This window comes from Petaurus breviceps, unplaced genomic scaffold (genome assembly GCF_028583685.1).
Source record: "Petaurus breviceps papuanus isolate PSGF00001 unplaced genomic scaffold, PetGlider_PUasm1.0 77, whole genome shotgun sequence".
In the NCBI taxonomy this organism is placed as follows: Eukaryota; Metazoa; Chordata; class Mammalia; order Diprotodontia; family Petauridae; genus Petaurus; species Petaurus breviceps.
In genome coordinates this window covers 13,504,643-13,511,189 of record NW_027186492.1, presented here as the reverse complement: position 1 = coordinate 13,511,189, position 6,547 = coordinate 13,504,643, and the positions used below count along the sequence as shown (strand labels likewise).

The 6,547-nt window shown below is 38.7% G+C and overlaps 1 long non-coding RNA gene across 1 annotated transcript; it reads left to right on the top strand.

The window, feature by feature from the left end:
* The first annotated feature begins 2,894 nt into the window (after positions 1-2,894).
* Positions 2,895-5,836, top strand: LOC138175522 (uncharacterized). Its single transcript, XR_011172019.1, has 2 exons — positions 2,895-3,787; positions 3,868-5,836. It is a non-coding gene; the product is annotated as an uncharacterized lncRNA (long non-coding RNA).
* Positions 5,837-6,547: the final 711 nt, after the last annotated feature.

Here is a 6,547-nt window from a genome sequence, read left to right as displayed (position 1 = left end):
AGCAAGATTGATAACCCATTTTGAGTTGCTTTCCTTCAGAAAAGCAGATCTAAGAACCTGGGCTGGCAGCCACCCTGGGCATGCTGGGGTGCTTGCTGCCACATGCAGGCAGAGCCATTCTAGTCTCTACAAAAGGCACACCAGATCTCAGATATCCATGCCACCCACAAACTATATCTATATATTCAGATATTTCTCATGTTCACTTTATACATCATATTTATTTGCAGTATCTTGAATCTTCTCCCAATAGAATATCAACTCCATGAGGGTGGGGACTGTCAGTTTTTGGACTTCATAACCTCACCACCTAAAAAACATAGTTTCTTGCACATAGTTGGGGCCTAATAAAGCTTTCATTAAATTCAAGGCCCACAGCACTATTTGTGCTTCTTAAATGATTACCATTTTCCTTGAGCATTGATATACTATGACTAATGAATTTTCCATTTCAAAAGTCCACAACATTTCAAATCCATCTATTCTGAGGCTAACAGTTACTTTGCAGGGTCTGATGCCTGCCACTCTTCATAGTGTATCTCAAGCAGATTTCTCCTCTCCCTCTAAGGCAAAAGTGCCTTCTGAAAATACTGGCAGCCTCTACACTAAATTCAACAAGCATTTATTAAGTACCTAATATTATTATTACATTACTACTAGTAATGCAGAAAGTCAGTGTAGTATAGTATTCCACTAGGACTAAATGCTTAGTACAAGAGGTATAAAATCTTATCCTAATTGACTAACTCCCTGAAAATTAAAATGGACCAAAGATAAATTAATGACTAAATAAAACAAGAATATTAAATTCAAATGAGTGGAAGAAATGAAGAAAAAATGAAGAATACCTCATAATTGACCTGGAAAAAATCAAAGGCAAAAATTCTAAGCTTCATTGAACCATTTGAAAGCCATGACAAAAAAAACCATAAAAGTCATATTTTACAAAATTTATGAATATAAATAGCCAAGAACTATTATAATCAGAAAGCAAAGAAGAAATGGAATGAATCTACCATATATCTCCTGAAAGGAACCCCAAAATAGTAAACTTCCAGGAATATCATAAATAAAACACAAAGCTTCCAAATCAAAGAAAAAAAATACTAAAAAGCAAAAGGCTTAAAACCAAAAATAATTTTCCCAGAAAAACTGACTAAAATCTCATAGTAGGAACAGAGACCTTTAATGAAATAGATTTCCAAGTATTCCTAACAAAAAGAACAAAATTGTGTAGAATCTCTGAAGACCAAATGCAGCAGTTAAAAAAAAACAACATAAAAGGTCAAACATTTTATCATAAAAGATTGTTCAATTATTAATTTTCAAAATTCTAATGGATGACATGAAATAAGTATCCTATCAGAACCCTAACATCATTAAGAGACATAAAATGAATTAAAACCCAGGGAGTGATTTTGTTATCTTTGATTATCTTAAAAGAAGAAAGGAAAGGGAGAAAAAAGGAATAGCTAAATAAGTGAGGGGTTGAGGGAATGGAAAGAACTTACTATCTCACATAAGCTGAGTGTACAAGCAGAAGAAAAGAAGGAAGGAGGGTGGGAGGGGAAGGTAGAGTAGATTTCACTTGAACTTCATTCATCTGAACCAATAAAAGTGTAATACATACACATGCACACACACATACAGTGAGAGACAGAGGACAGAGTGAGAGACAGAGACGGTGAAAATTTGGTGTAGAAATCCATTCCAATCAGAGAAATATGATGGAACTAGGATAGGGAGGAGGCAAGAAAAAGGGAATGACTAATCATAAGTAAAAGAAACTCCAACCTCAAAGAGTGGATAATGAATAAGAAGTTTAAAATGAAAGGAATAAAGGTCAAAATCTATGATTTGTATTTGGGCAAGACTAAGAGAAGAGGGGCATGGAAGAGAAGACTGAATCAAGTATAGGGCATTAGAGCTGGTAACCATTCTCTCACCACCCTCTTCTCTGTAAAGAGACAGTTGGGAGGAAAAGAGTAAAAAGCTTATGAACAGAAGAGAGGAATATATACAATTGTTGGGGGCCAGGAAGTAATGGTATATGGGCTAGTGCCTGCTTGCTTGATGTATGACCTTAAAAGGTAATGAATAGAGCTGTGGAAGATGATTGGCTATATGTACCTATAAGTTGCCCTGATGCGGAAGTTCAGGGCAGTCGCGATGTAGCTGAGCCTGAATAAACAACTCCTGCAAACCTCGGGTGCTCTGTCTGGTAATTCCTCCTAGGAGGCCGGTGACGACCGAAGAGGTGACGACCGAAGACTTACTATGGGTAAGTGAAAGGACGGGATATCAATAGCCCCCCACAACTGGCGCCCAACGTGGGGCGTGGGTAGGGTCCGAGAAGACCGTCTGGGCTGTAAACTAGCTCTCCAGACAGCCTCATCGGTAAAAGAGTACCGTTGAGAAGATGGGAGGGGCAATGAGTGCAGGGACAATAAGTGTCCCCGCAATTTTGCCGGAGGAGAAAGGAGTTATTGCCGCGCAGCTTTACAAAGTGTGCGCGAAGGGTGGCGTAAAGATACCAATAAGAACGTGCCGCCAGTTTGTAGAAAAAATATGGACCATCTGCCCCTGGATACAACATGCGGGGGTGCAGCCAGGCCGATGGGCCGTGGTGGGACAACAAATGGCTTCATATGAGGGAACAAACCCGGGGTCATTAACCCCAACCGATTTCACCGTTTATCCTTAGCAGGCTCCTCTAGTGAGGAGTCGGAGGAGGAATCAACTAGCCGACCTCCTCAATATCTGTGGGAGGAGTTGAGAGAAGCGGAGAGGGGATTAGAAAGCGGGGAAGATGGCGACAGCGAAGGAGCTGGCTCCGCGCGCTGTTCGCTGGGAACAAGAACCCAGAAGAGAGGAGACAGTGGCACAGCAAAAAAATAAAAAAGAGGAAGTGCCTGACTTCGATGCCTACAGGGCGTCGCCCAGAAAAAGGGAGGAAATCCCCACAGCGGGGGTGGCCGCCTGGGCTGAAGGAAGCCGTCCTCCTCCCTTCAACCTTGCCGGAGGCCCGATCACTTTTAAGAAGCAGATAGATAACACCTTAAGTCTCACCTAATTACTCTTTCTGGTTTAGGTGATTAAATTGTGGGTTCGAGTCCCACTGAATTACTCTGGTCTGAGCAATTAAATTGTGGGTTCGAGTCCCACTTAGTTGCTTGTTTAGAATGAGTGGTACATGTTTTGAGTGATTGGTACTGTGCACAGAACTGTTACGTGTCGTATCTTGTGTTTCTGTTGTGTTCTGTCCCTTCTGTGTCTTTGTTTGTCCTATCCAGTCATCAGGTCCATTATGGGCCAAGGGTCATCCACAGCCGGCCCGTGTACTCCTTTGAAATGCCTTTTGGACAACTTCACAGACTTCCAGAAACGGGTCTCTGGATATGGGGAGTCTGTGACCAAATTTAATTTAGAAAAGTTCTGTACCATTGGCTGCAACTGCAAGACATTCCTTTGAAATGCTGTATCTCTTTCCCTCCTTCTTTCCCCTGCTGCTGAGTGCAGGCTGGAAAGGGAGAGAAAGAGAGCAAAATATTGTCTTGTTTAGGTTATATGATGGTAAATGCAAGTGAAAGAGTATAGGAGAAATGTTAGGTTGGAATTAGAAAGAAATAAAGTATGTATATGATTTTAAAGGGGCTTTAATCAAAGTCCAACAGGAAGAGTAGACAGTAGTAAAAGCAAGAAAGTTTAAGCATGTAGCAAAGAAAGGAACATGGGTAGGAAGTTAAGATAGATATAAGTTAGTTGCTATTGAAAAGTGTGAACAGAAGTTTTAAGATCTTTAAAAGTTTGAAAATCTCCTCTTCATTCCACTCTGGCCAAGTGGAGTGAGGAGAGGGTGATGGGAAGGGGAAGGAATCTTTTCCCTCAGAACAAAGAGGCAGGTAGATTAACATTTAACTATTTCCTGCCTCACTTAAAAGAGAAAAGTTTTGTGTAACAATGCAACTAAAAGGCAACTGAATGCATTCTGGTCATCTTTAAAAAGTGTCACTCCTAATTTGATGCTAAAGAAAAGTTGGAATTCATTTTACTATTTGGCATTTAGGCAAATTGGAATATTTTCCAAGATTTGATACATAAGGTGAGGTTTTTGGGTTCTCTAGAACTGGGATAAGGGAGTAGGCGCCACTCCCTCTCCCCTTGCTAGGGAAGTCAAAGCTATCACTTTCAAAGAAGTTTCTAAGGAGTGGACACAAAATTTATTGGAGTAAAAGTTGGAACAGCTAAAAACATTGGGGGGAGGCATAGCAGCTATATTGAGGGCCCCTGGGGCATGCAGACGACCCTCTTTCCTTTCAAATCCCGGGGACCACAAACAAGCTCTGCAACTGTGGGGAGAGGAGAAAAGCCTCTGCACTTGGTAAGCCTAATTTTCTATCAATAATTTTGGTATGTGATGAATCGGAAATGCAATTAATGTCATAATGTCATTGTTCTATTATGGTACCTCTAAATTGTAAAATCTAAATTGTGAAGTCCTCTTATACTGTAAAAATTGAGTGACAAATCAGTTTTCAATCTGAGTTTTGTTGAAACTAAAAGATGGAGAAAAAGTTGTGTAAAACTAGCTATGTTACTTTATCAGTTCTGCTCACCCTATGTTATAATGTTATTTTCATGTGAATTGGATTTTTTATGTTATAATGATGGTTTAAAGCTTTTATATTTGGGATACAAACAAGTAGTAACAATACTGCCAATATTTACTGTGATAGCTGATTGTCCATTTAACTTTTTGGCTATTCTGGAAATATACAGTGATTATAAGTTGATTGGTTGTATGGCAGCAAAAAAAAAAAAAAGGATTTTAGTTTAGTATAACTTCATGTGGAGTTTTAAGGTCATCAGATTGGTAATTCATTTGTTCCTATTTCGAAGTTCAAACTTGAGATGATATCATTACTGGTAAACATCTGTACTATCTATGGTGTATGAAAAGCAGTTTCTCTTAAAGTTTTGGAGTATTGTAATTTGGGAAAATCTTAAGCTTCCAAGTCTATCTTTGTTTAAAAGGAAGTTTCAGATAAGATTGTTTGAAATTGTAAGACTGTTAACTAAGTTATTGGGCTACTGTTTTAATGCTAAAACCTAAAACTGTGACAACTTTATACTGACTAGTTCTGCTCATTCAGAACAGTCCCCCTACTACTGTATAATGTTGTAAAATTACCTGGGAAAGCGAACTTGTATGAAGCTCCTAAACTATAAGCTTGACTTACTGAGAAGCAGCAAAGTCTATGTACAAAAGAGTAAAAAGGATCTCTAACAATTGGCCTTACCAGGACAATCTCAGAAAATTGTGAAGGGAAAGATGTTAAAGGGAATCCCTTATGTATATGAGTCCTGGCAAATCTTTGTGGTATATTGCAACTTAATGAGAGTAAATTGATGTTAAGATAAGAAGGTTTGGGGACAAATGGGGATTTCCAAGCCCCTCCTGTCTCTAAATAGTGGCATGGATACCTTTGTATCAGATGGTTTAAGTATGTTGAGAAGGGTGTGAGGAAGTTTTAAGGAAGACAGAAAGATTTGTAACTAGATTTTATAATTAATAGCTCAATCATATTTGAGAAGAAAAGGAAATAAGAATACAAATGCAATATTGAATCATTATCCCATGGACTGAGATTGGGATTATAAAGTTTCTGTAGAAAAGTTATATCTGTGTATATGTCATAGGGATCCCAGTGTATTTCAAAGTATAATTGGGTATTAATGCCATTGACTGAATTAATTGTTGGGATTAAATCAGAGACACTTTAGTTGAGAGAACGGAAATTTTAGTGTGAGATCAGATTAAGCATAGTTAAAGAAAGATGAGGAATCTTGGGCAGTAGATGCAAATCTATTAGGGCAATGATTTATAAACCTGATGGGAGATTTGACTTTACGAACACCTATGGGGTTCCTTTGAAAAGGAATGTTCCCCACCTATTCCTGAGTCTAGCATTGAGGTGGAATGGATACTGCATGGTTGGATATCTGTAACTAACCTGAATTTAAACAGAATCAAGGATGTTCTATCCTGTCATATTTGGAATGTCACAGGTCCCTGTTTTTTTTTCCTTCTATAGCAGGTTTCTATGATCGGAGCAGGGAGTCAGTAAAGGATGTGAGCTCTTTCGTGTTAGCCTACTGGAAAATCCAATATTATTTTATCTAAGATTAGAACATGTACAGAAAGTTATGCAAACTGCTTAAGATCATTCTAAAAGTTTTATGAGTCTTGAATTGTTTTAAAGAAGGGAAAATACTTTTAGAAGAAATTTTAAATCTCTAGTGGGATTTTGAAAGGCCTATTCTATGGGAAAATTTGAAGGACAGTGAAATAGTCTGAGTAATGGGTTATACTAGCCCATACTCACCCCACTTCTGGTCAATTTTCTCTTACTCCTTTTTGGCCCTTGTTTGTCTAATCTTTTTGCTAGATTTGTGTTTTTTTAGGCTCAGCACCCTTCACTGGCAGGTGACTCTTCTGCCGGGAACATTGTCGGCTGAGTATCAACCGTTGCCTGAAGTCGTTACC